The following is an 18,088-nucleotide window of genomic DNA, read 5'->3' on the forward strand; positions in this document are numbered from 1 at the left end:
CAAAACAAACAAAAAAGGCACCAACTACAAAAATATTCTTGCGTGTAGAAATATACATATATATATATATATATATCTGCTGTAGGGAACAACTTTCGTAGGAATATATTCATACTGCATACTGCAATATACTTTCTGGACACCAGGTGGTGCTGTGAGTGATTCCGGGACTTATACCTGATTTACAGTTTATACTGTTACCATGGTAACCACCTTTCATGGTCAATCGCCATTTTGGAATTTCTGTAAAAGTTTGTCACCTAAGAATTGTGTAACCTCGGCTGTTCTTTTCCAGACAGCACTTGTGACCAACCTTCCCTCTCAGTGCAGGTGTCTACTCTTCTTAAGTCTTTCCACTCTTTTCCCAGATTCTCCTGCAACCTGGTGACTGCAATCGACTGTAGGGGGATTGGTGCTGAGTTCTCGTGGTGGATTGCAGGCTTGCGGTTTTATCTGCTGTAGCTGGCTCCCGGGGCTGAAGCCAAGTTCGGAGCTTTAGCAGGTAAAGCCGGGTCTGCAGCTTCAGTAGCTTCGCGGCTTTAGTAGCTAAAGCCAGGTCCGAAGCTTCAAGCCGGTTCCCGTGGTTGGAGCATTCTGGGGACTTATTCTGAGTTTTATGGTTCAGAGTTACCCTTTTGGATCGGCGCCTGTCAGTTCGCCGCGCAGCCTGAACTGCCAGCCCCCTCCAACACCTGGGGGTAAGGTGCCCGCCCTTTTGGGTAGTTCAAAATGTCTGTTTCCCGGGCAGGATCGCTTCCCTTCAATTGTCCAACAGTTTGCCCAGCTCCCCATGGTTTTGAGTGGCTCTCCTTTTGGATGCCTCCCTCAGTTCAGGAATAATTATTTGTCAATTGGGTTTTGTCAGCATTTACAAGCTGCTGACCTCCATAGCGGAGGGGCCTGTTGGCCAGCACGGCCGAGGAGGGAAGAATCTCTAAAAGAGAGTCTGTGATTTTAAAGTACCCCTCATATATAGTAATCCGCCAGTTCACTGGGCATCTCCAGCTGTATGTCCACTCCAATAATCCACACACAGTTAAGGTCCAGACTGCCTTTCCTCTCACCTGATGACTTGGGAGAGGTGGGCTACACGTCTGTCCTGTCCGCCATCATGCTCTGCCCTCTCTTTCCACTCTCTTGAGGAAGGTTTCCAACACTATAAATTTCTCTCTTAGGTCTGGCTTTCTAGTATCCCACTGATTTTGATAATTCGTATCTTCATTATTGTTTTGTTCCAAATATTTGGTAATTTCTTTCTTATTCTGATCTATGACCCAGCTATCATTGAGCATAAGATTATTTAGTTTCCATGTCTTTGTATGAGTACAAAGATTCCTGTTGTTTTTGAGTTAAACTTTTATTTCGTGATAGTCCAGGAAAATATGAGGAATAATTTCTATTCTTTTAAATTTGCTGTGAAGAGACTTGTGATCTAGGATGTGGTCAATTTTGGAGGATGTTCCATGGGATGATGAAAAGAATGTGTATTCAGTTTTGGCAGAATAAAATGTTTGGTAGATGTTTGTTAATTCCATTTGTTGCAGAGTCAAGTTTAAGTCTAAAATTTCTTTGCTTAGTTTATTATTAGAGAATCTATCCAACACTGTCAAAGGAGAGGTAAAATCTCTGACTATTATGTTACAGGAAGATATCACGTTTTTAAGTCTTTTAGGGTCTCCTTTATACAATGAGGAGCATTCTGGTTGGGTGCATAAATGTTAATAATTGAATTATCTTCATGTTAAGTGTTTCCCTTGACAAATATGAAGTGATGATCCTTATATTTCTGTACCTTTGTTAGTATAAAGGCTATCGTATCTGCAAATAAAATTTGAACCCCTGCTATATTGTCTGATTTCCCTTTGCCTAAATTATACATGTCCATCCCTTTACCCTGAGTCTATTTTTATCCTTTAAGGTAACATGAGATTCATGTATGCAGTAGATATCTGGTCTGAGTTTATGTTTCCAGTCTGCCAACCTATCCCTCTTTAGAGGACAATTCCAATCATTCACATTAATTGAGACAACTGATAAGCCTGGTAATTTTTTTAGTGTCAAACGTTTCAAAAGTTCAGTGGACATTTTTAATCCTTTGGCCACTGTGGAAATTGGGTTTTGATCAAAAATTTCTGAGTGAGTGTACTTTAGCAGTAGAGCATTGTGTTGGTGGTTGTGGAGGATAGGTGTAAGAATATCCTGGAGAGATGTTTTAGTTATGGCAAATTTCTTCAACTTGTGTATGTCATTCAATTATTTGATTTCTCCATCACAAATAAAACTCAGTTTAGCTGGATACAGGATCCTGTTCTGCAGTTGTTTTCTTTTAGGAGATTAAAGGTCAATGGCCTTACTCTTCTGGCTTGAAAATTTTCAGCTGAGAAATCTATAGTCTTTCTAACATTCTTTCCATTGTAGGTTATGATTTTCTTATGTCTGGCTGCTTGCAGAATTTTGTCCTTCATGTTAACTTTGGCAAAGTTAATTACAATGTGTCTGGGAGATAGTTTACTTGGATTGAGTTGTGCTGGGGTTCTGAAACTGTGTGCTATCTGAATTGCTGTATCTCTTGCCATGCTTGGGAAGTTCTCCTCAATTGCATCTTGGAGTAGAGCAACTGTGCCTTTAGGAATATCCTCTTCACCTTCAGGAATTCCTGTAAGGCAAATTTTTGCTCACAGCAAACAGCAATGTCAAATTCTTGGGCTTAAGCAGTTCTCTTGCCTCAACCTCCAAAGTAGTTGGGACTACAGGTGCCCACCACAACACCTGGCTATTTTTTGTTGCAGTTGTCATTGCTGTTTAGATGGCCTGGGCTGGGGTTGAACCCACCACCCTTGGTGCATGTGGCTGGCTCTGTAATCATTGTGCTGCAGATGCCAAGCCCAATTTTACTTCTTTCAATATGATATTGGCTGTGGGTTTGCTGTAGATGGCCTCTATCAGTTTAAGAAATGTCCTATCTAAGCCCATTTTCTTAAGTATTCTAATCATAAAAGAATACTGGATATTATCAAAAGATTTTTCTGCATCAATTGAGAGAATCATATGGTCTTTTACAACTGTATTTATGTGGCATATATAATTTTATAGATTTGTCTATGTTGAACCAGCCTTGTAACCTTGGGATAAAACCAACCTCATCATGGTGTATAATTATTTTGATGTATCACTGAATTCTGTTTCATAGGATCTTATTGAATATTTTTGCATTGACATTCATTAATGATATTGGTCTATAGTTTTCTTTCCTTTTGGATTCTTTCCTGGTTTGGGGGTCATGGTGACATTTGCTTCATAGAATGTTTGCGAGAGGATTTCTTCTTTTTTATGTTTTAGAAAATGTTCTGGAATATAGGTACTAGTACTACACTGAAGGTTTGCTAGAATTCTGATGTAAAGCCACATAGTCCCAGACTTTTCTTTCTTGGGAGATTTTATATAGTTGATGCTGTGTCAGTGCTTAATATAGGTCTATTCGAGGGTGGAGACAAGATGGCTGACTGAAGCCAGCTTTCCACAGATGCTACCATCCAGAAGGAGAGTTAAAGGACAGAAATATAGTAAGTAACCTGGTGGATTTGAGCTGCACCAAGAGAGAAGGTTGAAGAATGAACATCAATTCCGCTGAGGCAAGCTGCGACCACAAGGATACAAACAAAAGGTACAAAATGCATCACCAAGCAGACGGGAGTCCCCTCCCCCATGAGAATGGCTCAGAGTGCCCCACAAACAAACAGGCAGAGTTCAAAGGTCCTCCCACTACACTCCATGGGAGAGACCCTCTCAAAACTGGACCTAGCTCCTCTACTAGGGTGCCACAGCATTCTCCTGCCAGGCATATATACTGTATAAAACTGTATATATTCTCTACCTGCAACTCTGAACTTCCAGTACTCCCGTCCACTCTCACTCTGAGGTCTGGAGGCCTGTCCCCCAGGAGTCCAGGCTCTTGGGTTATTTCTCAAGGGGTGTGGACTGTGCCTAGGTTTCAGCTGGTCAATGCTGACTCTGAGGCACAGGAGCAAGAAGAGGATGGTCGGCTGAGAGGGAACCAAACCTGAGTGGCAGTTCTCAAAGGCACAGAGCAATAGCCATCTTTAGGAAACAATACGGCCAGTCATAAAACTGTATATATTTTTAACACAGAACTCTGAGCTCCCAGCACTCTCCTCCATTCTTGCTATAAGGCCTGGATGCCTGTTCCCCAGGAGTCAAGATTCTTGGGTGATTTCTTGAGTGGTGTGGACAGTGCCTAGATTGCAGCTGGTAAGTGCTGACTCTGGGACACAGGAGTGAGGAGAGGACAGTCGGCTGAGAGGGAACCACACCTGACCGGCAGTTCCCTAAGGCACAGTGCGGCAGCCGTCTTTTGGCAACAATACGGCCAGGCATAAAACTGTATAAAATTGTATATATTCTCTACCTGCAACTCTGAGCTACCAGCACTCACTTCCACTCTCACTCTGGGGTCTGGAGGCCTATCCCCCAGGAGTTCAGACCCTTGGGTGATTTCTTGAGGGCTGTGGACAGTGCCTGAACTGCAGCTGGTCAGTGCTGACTCTGGGGCACAGGAGCAAGGAGAGGACGGTCAGTTGAGAGGGAACCACACCAGAGCCGCAGTTCCCTGAGGCACAGAGCAGCAGCCATCTTTTAGCAACAATACAGCTCAATTCCGGATATTCTGAAGCCATACGCCCTGTCTCCCTGGGCAACCAGAGGAGGTTGGAAACCACCACGAACAGATCTGGGATGGAAACACATTCCCCGTGAGTAAAGGATTCACCTGAGGCAGTACCAACCTGGATGGAGCGCAGGGACTAGAAACGCACTGGCAGACCCTGGAAGTTCCCAGGGTGGGGTTGACACAGAGGACCGCTTTACTGAGCCTAAGATGCACCTGGCCCTCAGGTGATTATCAGCCTATAGACAAAGAAAAGCAGCAGGATAGAACTGACAGGGGAATTTAGAGGGAATACAAACAAAATCCTGCAAAGTTGTTCTGTTCTATTCTGTCAGTAACATCAAACAGGGGCAGGGCTGGAACTGAGTGAACACCCCCCAGCCTTCATCAAGCACCTGAGGTTGTCAGGCCTCACGTCCTCCTGCTAGGTAGAGGTAGAGCAGAGCGGCCTGGCTGAACAGAAATAGATTTCCTTGTGATTCAGGCAGGTGCAAACCCCTGGAGAATCTGTTCACTACAGGCAACAGGGTCAGCCAACTACAGGGCTTTCAGTGACTGCAGGGATATCAGTGACTGACAGAGGTACAAGGTGGGGAAGGAGTCATCAACCTTCCCAGACTGATCTATTTGCAGGGTGGCTCCTCCTGACTTCACTCAGCACTGGAGCAAGCCATATCAGAGTAGTCACCAGACCCCTGTGATCCAGTTCCCAGAGACCTCTTAAACTCTCCCACCTGAGGCAGGTGATTACTGAGACAATTGATTTGGACCTTTTGAACTGAGCCAATCACCTGAGGATTATTCAGGTGGTGCCCTGGGTGTGTAGTTATAGTAAGGTTTGATTTTCCTTTTCCATTAGTTGCCTGTTGTGGGCAGGGTGACTTAAATGCTGGTATTTCCCCACAGCTGAGACTTCAACCGAGAGTAACTGTTTCACTAGGGTCAAACAGAAACCAGCTGAAAACAAGACAGAACCACTTAGCCCCACCAAACCAAACACGGCCCCAGTTTCTCAGTCCATAGCACTGTAGAGGTCTTTGACAAAGCTTCAGGGAAAAATCAAAGGTGTAAAACAATCATGGGGAGGAATCAGCAGAAAAACTCTGGTTACATGAATAACCAGAATATAGCAATCCCCCAAAGGAAATATATGGCATATGTAACTGAAGATCCCATTCATAAACAACTGGCTGAGATTCAGAAATCGAATTCAGAATTTGGATTGCAAATAAGATAAATAAAGTGGAGGAAAATTTGCAATTAGAAATTAGAGCAGCAATTCAAAAGTCAGAATTAAAAATTCGAGGAGAAATTCAAAAGTTGTTTCAAGAATTTAACGAATTTAAAGACAAAACCACCAAAGACTTAGACACACTGAAGCAAGAATTTGCAGCGCTCAAAGATATGAAAAATACAGTAGAATCCCTCAGTAAAAGAGTGGAGCAAGCAGAAGAAAGTATTTCTGACATTTAAGACAAAGCCTTTGAATGCTCCCAAACTCACAAAGAGGAAGAGATATGGAGAGCAAAAACAGAACATTCTCTCAGAGAACTCAGGGATAATTTGAAGTAGGCTAAAGTCCACCTCATTGGAATCCCTGAATCCAATGAAGTGGCCTCGCTAGGCACAGAGGCCCTTCTTCACGAAATTATGAAAGAGAATTTTCCAGACATGCCTAGAGATTCTGAAAATCAGATAGCAGACAGTTTCAGAACCCCAGAACGACTCAATCTAAATAAGACATCCCCCAGTCATATAATTAACTTCAATAAAGTTAAAGTGAAGGAGAGAATTCTCAAAGCAGCCAGACATAATAAAGCCATTACCTAGAAAGGGAAGAATATTAGAATGACTGCAGTCTCTCTGCTGAAACTTTTCAAGCCAGAAGAGGAAGGTCATCGACTTTTAATCTCCTAAAGCAAAACAACTTTCAATCCCAGATCCTGTATCCAGCTAAACTGAGTTTCATTTATGATGGAGAAATTAAATACTTTAATGACATTCATATGTTGAAGAAATTTGCCATAACCAAACCAGGTCTTCAGGATAATCTCAGACCTATTTTCTGTAATGACCAACCCAATCCTCTACCACAAAAGTAAACTTACTGAGAAACTTTTGATCAAACTCCAACTTCCACACTGGTGCATGGATTAAAAATGTCCAATGGACTTTTGAAAAACTTGATACTCAATATTCTACCATACATATCAAAATTCTCCATTAATGTGAATGGCTTGAACTGTCCTCTAAAGATGCAAAGGTTAGCTGACTGGATGCAAAATCTCAGGCCAGATATTTGTTGCATAGAAGACTCACATCTTACCTTAAAAGACAAATATAGACTCAGGGTGACAGGATGGACATCCATATTTCAGGCAAATGGTAATCAGAAAAAAGCAGGTGTGCAATATTTTTTGCAGAAACAATAGGGTTTAAACCAACAAAAGTAAGGAAGGACAAGAATAGTCACTTCATATTGGATAAGGGTAATATTCAATATGATGAGATTTCAATTATTAATATCTATGCACCCAATCAGAATGCACCTCCATTCATAAGAGAAACTCTAACAGACATGAGAAACTTGATTTCCTCCAGCTCCATAACAGTTGGAGATTTCAACACTCCTTTGGCAGTGTTAGATCAATCCTCCAACAAGAAGCTGAGCAAAGAAATTTTAGATTTGAACCTAACCATCCAACATTTGGATTTAACAGACATCTACAGAACATTTCATCCCAACAAAACTGAATACACAGACTTCTCATCAGCCCATGGAAAATACTCCAAAATCAATCACATCTTAGGTCACAAGTCAAACCTCAGTAAATTTAAAGGAATAGAAATTATTCTTTGCATCTTCTCGGATCACCATGGAATAAAACTTGAGATGAGTAACAACAGGAATCTGCATACTCATACAAAAACATGGAAGTTAAATTACATTATGCTGAATAATAGCTGGGTCATAGATGAGATTAAGAAGGAAAATGCCAAATATTTTTGGAACAAAATGACAATGAATACACGAATTATCAGAACCTCTGGGATACTGCAAAGGCAGTACTAGGAGGGAAATTTATAGCACTGCAAGCCTTCCTCAAGATAACGAAAAGAGAGGAAGTTAACAACATAAAGGGACATCTATAGGAACTGGAAAAGGAAGAACATTACAACCCCAAAATAACTAGAAGAAAAGAAATAACCAAAATTAGAGCAGAATTAAATGAAATTGAAAACAAAAGAATTATACAACATATCAATAAGTCAAAAAGTTGGTTTTTTTGAAAAGGTCAATAAAATAGATAAACCTTTGGCCAACCTAATCAGGAAAAAAAAGAGTAAAATCTCTACTCTCATCAATCAGAAATGGCAAAGACAAAATAAAAACAGACTCCTCAGAAATTCAAAAAATCCTTAATGAATATTACAAGAAACTTCATTCTCAGAAATATGAAAATCTGAAGGAAATTGACCAATACTTGGAAGCATGTAACCTCCAAGCCTTAGCAAGAATCAAGTGAAAATGTTGAACAGGCCCATATCAAGTTCTGAAATAGCATCAAGCAAACACAACCTCCCTAAAAATAAAAGCCCGGGACCAGAAGGTTTCTCATCAGAATTCTACCAAACCTTTAAAGAGGAATTAGTACCTTTATTACTCAACCTGTTCCAAAAGGTAGAAAAAGAAGGAAGACTGCCCAACACGTTCTATGAAGCAAACATCACCCTGATCCCCAAACCAGGAAAAGACCCAACAAGAAAAGAAAATTGTAGACCAATATCACTAATGAATATAGATGCAAAAATATTCAACAAGATCCTAACAAACAGGATCCAGCAACACATCAAACAAATTATACATCATGACCAAGTCAGTTTTATCCCAGGGTCTCAAGGATGGTTTAATATTCGTAAATCTATACATATAATTCAGCACATAAACAAATTAAAAAACAAAGACTATATGATTCTCTAAATTGATGCAGAAAAAGCTATTGATAATATACAACATCCCTTCATGATCAGAATACTTAAGAAAATTGGTATAGAAGGGTCATTTCTTCTTCTTTTTTTTTTTTTTTTTGTAGAGACAGAGTCTCACTTTATGGCCCTCGGTAGAGTGCCATGGCATCACACAGCTCACAGCAACCTCCAACTCCGGGGCTTAAGCGATTCTCTTGCCTCAGCCTCCCGAGTAGCTGGGACTACAGGTGCCCGCCACAACGCCCGGCTATTTTTTGGTTGCAGTTTGGCCAGGGCCGGGTTTGAACCCGCCACCCTCGGTATATGGGGCCGGCGCCTTACTGACTGAGCCAAAGGTGCCACCCGAAGGGTCATTTCTTAAACTGATAGAGACCATCTACAGTAAACCCACAGCCAATGTCATATTGAAAGGAGTTAAATTGAAATCATTTCCACTCAGATCAGGAACCAGACAAGGCTGCCTATTGTCCCCACTGCTCTTTAACATTGTAATGGAAGTTTTAGCCACCACAATTAGGGAAAAAGAGGTGATCAAGGGTATCCACAAATTGTCTGAATAGATCAAACTTTTGCTATTTGTGGATAATATGATTGTATATCTGAAAAATACCATAGATTCTACTACAAAACCCTTAGCAGTGATCAAGGAGTACAGCAGCTTCTCAGGTTACAAAATCAACATTCATAAATCGGCAGCCTTTATATATACCAACAATAGCCAATTTGAAAAAAACAGTTAAGGACCCTATCCCATTCACAGTAGTGCCAAAGAAGATGAAATATTTGGGAGTTTATCTAACAAAGGATGTGAAAAATCTCTATAAAGAGAACTATGAAACTCTAAGAAAAGAAATAGCTGAAAATGTTAATAAATGAAAAAACATACCATGCTAATGACTGGGAAGAATCAACATTGTTAAAATGTCCATACTACCCAAAGCAATATATAATTTTAACAGAATCCCTATTAATGTTCCACTGTCATACTTTAACTATCTTGAAAAAACAGTAGTTAGTTTTATATGGAATCAAAAAGAAAACTCAAAGCCAGGAAATTACTCAGAAATGAAAAAAAAGCAGGATGAATCACGCTACTAGACCTCTGACATACTACAAATTGCTAGTGATCAAAACAGCATGGTACTGGCCCCAAAACAGAGAAGTAGATGTGTGGAACAGAATAGAAAACCAAGTAATAAATCCATCTACTTACCGTTATTTAATCTTTGAGAAGTCAATTAAAAATATTCAGTGGGGAAAAGATTCCCTATTTAACCAATGGTGCTGGGTGAACAGGCTGGCAACCTGCAGAAGACTGAAAATGGACCCACACCTTTCACCATTAACTAAGATAGACTCTCAATGGATTAAAGATTTAAACTTAAGACATGAAAGTATAAAAATACAAGAAGAGAGTGTAGGGAAAACCCTTAAAGAAATTGCTCTGGGTGAGTATTTTATGAGGATTACCCCCTGGGCAATTGAAGCAGCTTCAAAAATATACTACTGGGACGTGATCAAACTAAAAAGATTCTGCACAGCCAAGAATGTAGTAAGTAAAGCAAGCAAACAGCCCTCAGAATGGGAGAAGATATTTGCAGGTTATATCTCGGACAAAGGTTTAATAACAAGAATCCATAGAAAACTCAAACGTATAAGCAAGAACAAGTGATCTCATCGCAGGCTGGGCAAGGGACTTCATGAGAAACTTCTCTGAAGAAGACAAGCACGCAGCCTACAGAGTTATAAGAAAATGCTCATCATCTTTAATCATCAGAGAAATGCAAATCAAAACTACTTTGAGGTATCATCTAACTCTAGTAACATTAGCTCATATCACAAAATCCCAAGACGAGAGATGTTGGCGTGGATGTGGAGAAAAGGGAACACTTCTACACTGTTGGTGGGAATGCAAATTAATACATTCCTTTTGGAAAGATTTTTGGAGAACACGAGATCTAAAAATCTAAAAATAGATCTAAAAATAGATCTGCCATTCAATCCTGTAATTCCTCTACTAGGCATATACCCAGAAGACCAAAAATCACATCATAACCAAGATATTTGTACCAGAATGTTTATTGCAGCCCTATTCATAATTGATAAATCATGGAAAAAGCCCAAGTGCCCATCAATCTACAAATGGATTAATAAATTGTGTTATATGTACCCCATGGAATATTATATAGCCTTAAAGAAAGTTGAAGACTTTACCTCTTTCATGTTTACATGGATGGAGCTGGAACATATTCTTCTTAGTAAAGTATCTCAAGAATGGAAGAAAAAGTATTCAATGTACTCAGCCCTACTATGAAACTAATTTATGGCTTTCACAGGAAAGCTATAACCCAGTTACAACCTATGAATAGAGGGAGAGGGGAAAGGGAGGAGAGGGAGGGGTAAGGGGGAGTAGAGGGAGGGACATTGGTGGGATTCCACCTGCGGTGCATTTTGCAAGGGCATATTTGAAACTTAGTAAATGTGGAATGTAAATATCTTAGCACAATAACTAAGAAAATGCCAGGAAGGCTATGTTAACTAATGTGATGAAAATATGTCAAACTGTCTATTTAACCATGGTATGGTGTCCCATGATCACATTAATGTACACAGCTATGCTTCAAAAAAAAAAATATTAAAAAACATATAGGTCTATTCAAAATGTATAATTCTTTCTGATTTAGTCTATTAACATGGTGTGTTTCCACGTATTGGTCTATTTCGTCCAGATTTTTTTATTTCAGAGAACATTTGTAATCATTGAAGTTTGTTTAAATTTCTGTGGTATGTGTTTTTATTTCTCCTTTATATTTTCTGATTGATGTTATTAGAGATTTTACTTTTCTATTTCTGGTGAGGTTGGCCAAACGTTCATCTATTTTATTAATCTTTTCATAGAACCAACTGTTTTGTTGATCTGAATGGTTCTTTGTTTTCAATTTCATTTATTTCTACTCCAATTTTGCTGTATAATTTGTTTGATGTGTTGTTGGATTCAGTTTGCTAGGATCTTATCGAATATTTTTGCATCAATATTCATTAGAGATATGGTCTATAATTTTCTTGTTGGGTCTTTTCTTGGTTTTGGTCTCAGGGTGATATTTGCTTTATAGAAAGTGTTGCAAAGTATTTCTTCTTTTTCTATCTTTTGGAAAAGGTTAAGTAATATAGGTACTAGTTCCTCTTTAAAGCTTTGGTAGAATTGGATGTGAAACCATCTGGTCCTGGGCTTCTTTTGGGGGGAGATTTAATAGAGTTGATGTTATTGCAGAACTTCTTATAAGCTTTTTGAACATTTACACTTCTTTCTGGCTAAGTCTAGGCGGGTGGCATGTTTCCAAGTATTGATGTATTTCCTTCAGATTTTCATACTTCTGAGAGTAGAGGTTTATGTAGTATTGATTAAGGATTTCTTGAATTTCTGTGGAGTCTGTTGTTATTTGGCCTTTATCATTTCTGGTTGATGAAATCATTGATTTTACTCTTCTACTTCTAGTTAGGTTACCCAAAGGTTTATCTATTTCATTGACCTTTTCAAAAAACCAACTCTTTGATTTATTGGTCTGTTATATGATTCTTTTTTTTTTTTTCAATTTCATTTAGTTCTGCTCTAATTTTAGTTATTTCTTTTCTTCTTCTGGGTTTATTGTTGGAAAGTTCTTCCTTTTTCAGTTGCTTAAGATGTCCCATTAAGTTATTGACTTCCTCTCTTTCTATTCTCTTAAGGAAGGCTTTAAATGTTATAAATATTTTTCTTAGGACTGCCTTTCAAGTATCCCAGATGTTCTGATGGGTCATGTCTTCATTATTGTTTTGTTCCAAAAATTTGGTAATTTCCTTCATAGTCTCGTCTATGACCCAACTATTGTTCATAGTGAGGTTATTTAGTTTTCATGTTTTTGTAGGCATATGCAGATTACTGTTGTTACTGAGTTCGACTTTTATTCCATGATGGTCCAAGAAAATACAAGGAATTATTTCTATTCTTTTAAATTTGCTGAGGTTAGACTTGTGACCTAAGATGTGATCAGTTTTGGAGGATGATCCATGGGCTGATGAGAAGAATGTGTATTCAGTTTTGTTAGGATAAAATGTTCTGTAGATGTCTGTTAAGTCTAAATGTTGAATGGCTCATTTGAAGTCTAAAATTTCTTTGCTTAGCTTCTTTTTGGAGGATCTATCCAACACTGCCAAAGTAGTATTAAAGTCTCTGACAATTATGGTGCTGGGGGAAAATCAAGTTGCTCATGTCAGAGTTTCTCTTATAAATCGAGGCGCATTCTGGTTGGGTGCATAAATGTTGATAATTGAAATCTCATCATCTTGAGTGTTACCCTTAACAATTAAGAAGTTACCATCATTATCTTTCCTTACTTTTATTTGTTTAAAGCCTATTGTATTTGCAAATAAAATTGCAACACCTGCTTTTTTCTGATTTCCATTTGCCTGAATTATAGATGACATCCTTTCACCCTGAATCTATGTTTATCCTTTAAGATGAGATTCTTGAATGCATCAGATGTCTGGCCTGAGTTTTTGTATCCATTCAGCCAACCTGTATCTTTTTAGAAAAGGGAAATTTAAGCCATTCACATTAATGGAGAGTAATGATAAGCCAGATAGAGTTTTGGGTATCAAGTTCTTCAAAAGTCCAGTGGACATTTTTTATCCTTTTGCCACTATGGAAGTTGGAATTTGATCAAAACTTTCTGAGTGAGTTTACTTTAGAGGTGGAGAGTTGTGCTGTTCATTATGGAGGATAGGTCTAAGAATATATTTAAGAGCTGGCTTAGTTATGGCAAATTTCTTCAACATGTGAATGTCATTGAAGTATTTAATTTCTTCATCATAGACAAAACTCAATTTATCTGATACAGGACCCTGGGTTGAAAGTTATTTTGTTTAAGGAAAATAAAATTCAAAGACTACCCTCTTCTAGCTTGAAAGGTTTCAGCAGAGAGATCTGCAGTCATTCTAATGTTCTTCCCCTTGTAGGTTATGGTTTTATTATGTCTTACAACTTGCAGAATTTTCTCTTTTATATTAACTTTGGCAAAGTTAATTATAACATGTATATGAGAATTTTTATTTAGGTTGAGTCGTACTGGCTCATGTGTTCTGAAACTGTCTGCTATCTGAATTTCAGAATCTCTTGGCATGTCTGGAAAATTTTCTTTGGTTATTTCATTAAGTAAAGCATCTGTATCCTTCACAGCAAACTCATCATCTTCAGGTATTCCTATAAGGCGAATATTAAATCTCTTTAAATTATTCCAGAGCTCTCTGAGAGAATGATCCGTTTTTGTTCTCCATTTTTTTTTTCCTCTTTGAGCATTTGGGAGCATTGAAAAGCTTTGTCTTCAATGTCAGAGATCCTTTCTTCTCCTTCTCCATTCTGTCAGTGAGAGATTCTACTGTATTTTTCAGATCTCTGAGCGCTACAAATTCTTGCTTCAATGTGTCCAAATGTCTTTTCATTTTGTCTTTGAATTCATTGAATTCTTGACACATCTCTTGAATTACTTCTTGGAATTCTAATTCCATCTTTTCCTCCATTCTGTTGATCTTATTTGCTATTCAAATTCTAAACTTGATTTCTGACATCTCAGCCTTTTGTTTATGAATGGGATCTTGTGCTGTATCTGTTTTATCTTTCCTTGGGGTAGTTGATCTACTCTGATTATTCATGATGCCAGAGTTTTTCCACTGATTCTGCCTCATGATTATTTTTCAATGATGACTAGGTGGGCAGGTAAGGTGAAATTGGATTGGGATTTCCTAGAGTTGTGGTTAACCAGCTCTTTGTTAAGTATCTGGAACTGATGACTGCATCTTTTTCCCCTTTAGCTTTGCAAAGGACCCATACAGTATTACAGTCTGAGGCTGAGAAAACCTGCTTGATGTAGTGGGTTTAGGTGGCTCTGTCTTGTATTCAGCTGGTTCTTGTCCAATCCTAGTGGATCAATGACTCTGGTGAAGTCTTAGCTGTGAAGAAATACAAGCAACTAAGATACCTCACTCCCATGAACAACTGGAAGAGGAATATCAACCCTTCCCTTTACTACACAACCAGGGTATCACCCAAGAGGGTCCTTGGGTGATTGGCCCAGGTTAGGGGTTCCAAAACAATTGACCCAGTGTGTACAAACTCTCAACTGGGAGAGTTCAAAAGGTCTCCAGCAACTAGATGACAGAGATCTACTGGTTGCTCATATTTGTCTCACTCCAGTTCTTTATGGAGTCAGAAGGCCCTCCAAGTAGCAGAGTTGGACCAGGGGGATGACTCTCACTCTCACTTTGCTCCTTTTTCATGACCAGTCACTGGTGACTCCACAGGGCTGTTGTCCTGCTCTCTCCAATAAGCAGATGTGCCAGGCTTAGCTCCTGTCAGAGTCAAAGGAAGGTCAATAACCCCACTGCCCAGCCACTACCCTCTGCTACCAGCCAGCTTGGGGAGCTAAGGCCTGCCTGCCCTGAGTGCTCAACAGCCACTGGTGAGTGTTCCACTTGGATTTAGTCTAATCCTGAGGGTACAAGTCAGCAAATGCTTTTCTCCCTCAGCCACCTTGCCTTTGCCCCTGCTGCTCTGCAGCATGGGTATTCCTATAGAGTGAGTTATGGACCTCTGGCAGTCCTCAGAGTTGGGGAAGTGTCTCTCCAAGATTAGACCCTGGCAGGATCACTGAATTTTTGCTGGATTTTTGTGCAAAATGACCCTGTGCAGCTCCTGTGCCACTGCTAAACCAGGGAGTTCAGCTATAGAAACAGCTCTAGGAGTGTGGGACACATGGATCCAGCATCAGGGCAGGGACACTGCCCATGATTCTGGCAGTGTCAGGCACCAGGTGATTTTGGCAAAGATGGCACTCATCTCATAATTCTGGCTGGACTGAGGCTTAGTACAGAGGCAAGGTGGCACGAGGTGTGCAGCTCTAGCAGTCTCTGGCCACACAGCATGGAGGCAGGGAGGGGGCCATGGCAGGGCATGGGATGCGTGGCTCTAGTAGTCTCTGGCTAGGCGGGGCTTGGTGCTGAGGCTGGGAGGGTGCAGGGGGTAGGGCGTGGGACATGCAACTCTTGCAGTCTCTGGCCCCAGGCAACATAGAGGCAGGGAAGGTGCCAGGGACAAGGCATGGGACCCGGGGCTCTAGTAGTCTCTGGATGGGTGGGGGCTTGGCCAGGAGGCAGGGAGGTTGCTGGGGGCAGGGGCAGGGCACAGTTCATGTGGCTCTAGCAGTCTCTCTAGGGTTGCTAGTTCTTTTGAATGAGGATCAAGGGTAGTCAGCAGTCACTCAGCCTTCAGATAAGTTTTTCTAATATTTGCTCTTAGTTTTGGAGTATTTTGGTGCACATTAATTTAACATCCATGTATAAATATAGTACTTTTGTCACATAAACGTTATCCACAATAAAATTTGTATTTTTGTATTGTAGATAAGGCCTTTGATCTTATTTTAACAGTGCATTAGTAACTGTTTTATAAAATATTTTTTCAATTATATAATTTCATTTTATTTCCATTTTTAGTATATCTTTTATACATCTTTTTTACCTTTTCATGGTTATTCTAGTGAATAAAACGTTTATTTTTATTTTTGTTAATTTAATTTAGCAGAGAAGTTTCTTGAAAATAACAACAGCATCAATATATTTGATTATTTATATTTTATAGGTTGTATACCCTTGACAAAGTTGCTCCATTTTAGAAAAGGTCTCTATCTTACATTTCAAAAACATCAGGCCATCAGGAACCAGAGTTTCAGCAAATCAGTAGAGAATACCACAGTCAGACAAGGGCATAACCGTTTACTATCAGCCCTAACCAGAAGACTCAGGGAATTTAAAAAGAATAGGATTTCACCATATTGATGTTGCCATTTCAGTAGAAAGTGCCTTACTGTCACTCATGATGACACCCCATCATCTGCCACTGAAAGCTCTGTTAAATCAAGGACTCTGCTAAAATCAATGTAAAAATTTGAGGTCTTTCTGGCTTAGCACAGGGCACCCTTTTTGTCCATGTCATTCTCCTTGGACTGGTTTCTGAATTCCTTTTTATACCCCCCTTTTCTCTTGATTACAAATATTACTTTGATCTGTAAATGTTAATCTATAGCATTGATATGTATGTAAAGCATGCTACTATGTGTGCCGGGTCCTCCGGCAGTCACAGTTGAGGGAAGATCAGGGCCAGCGCCATCTCGTCCCAGGGGCTGAGAGGGATGGTGAGTGTTGGCAGCTCAAACAGGAACACACTGAGCCAGGAGTCTGTCAAAGCAGGATTTCAACTTTATTGCGTCAAGGAGTTTCTTATATAGGGCACAGGGAAGGGGCGGGAAAAGGAGGCGGGGGATGAGGTATGTGAAATGGTGTAATGGGCGGTAAAACAGGGTTGGGCCAATGGCATGGTACCACGTTGGCTGTATCTAGGTAGAGGCAGTTTCAGGCTGGGCCTTGCTGAGTCATTGCTACGCGGAAGTAGCTCGATGGATCTACTTCTAGTCAAGCTCAGGAAGTTGCACTAAGCCTCACACATGGCAGGGCCCAACAATTCCCCCTTTTGTTTTTTGTATGGTGAAAAAACATAGTCCATGTCTTAGGTTGCCTGGTCTTGCAGTTTCAGTCTTACCCGTCATGGGGATACAAACGTCAATGGTTTGGTCCTTGTCTTAGGTTGACTGAACGCAGAGTGATCTTACCCGTCTTTGGATACTATGAATGTAATCCACCATGCAGCCTCTCCATATCCTGTCTTAGGCTGTCCCAGTTTGGGGATCTTACCCGTCATCGGTGCTATGTAGGGTGGTTAAGAATAATAGATTCATGGTTAATGAGCTGGTGATATCAGACCTTGACCTGATTTAAGATTATTGCTCGAACCTTTTTAATAGGGTCCAAAGGTGATAACTAACATAAGGATAAGTAAGGGTCAGGGGAAGAAGGTAGGGTAAAAAAAAAAAATGTAGGCCCATTCTAAAATTTCTTTTCTTCTGTTTTCTAAATCCTGGAGTGTTTTGATCTTGTTTTGCATGATCCAAGATCTGTTGGCATAAAAGCAGCACTTCTTCTGCAAAAATAAACAGATGCCTCCCTAGATGCTATGAGACTCCAGATAGCGTTGGCGTCATCCATTCCCTTGTCACTGGGGGGGATGAACATCATTAGCATGATCAGCAGTGGATGCAGTTGCTTCCTCATTGGGGGTTCTTTCTGGCAGGGGGAGTAGAAAGACACTACTCAGGGGCATTAGACATCCTGGATAAATTAAAGTTATCCCCTTCTTGTTAGGGCAAGTATTTAAGGTCTCTTGCCAGAACCCAAATGGTTTTTTTCTCGTTTTGAGGGAAAACACATCCGAAACCTCTCCCTGCTGTAAGGAGTGGGTCTGGTCCTCTCCACCCTCCTGTAAGCGGA

The sequence above is a fragment of the Nycticebus coucang genome, chromosome 2 (assembly GCF_027406575.1).
Source record: "Nycticebus coucang isolate mNycCou1 chromosome 2, mNycCou1.pri, whole genome shotgun sequence".
In the NCBI taxonomy this organism is placed as follows: domain Eukaryota; kingdom Metazoa; phylum Chordata; class Mammalia; order Primates; family Lorisidae; genus Nycticebus; species Nycticebus coucang.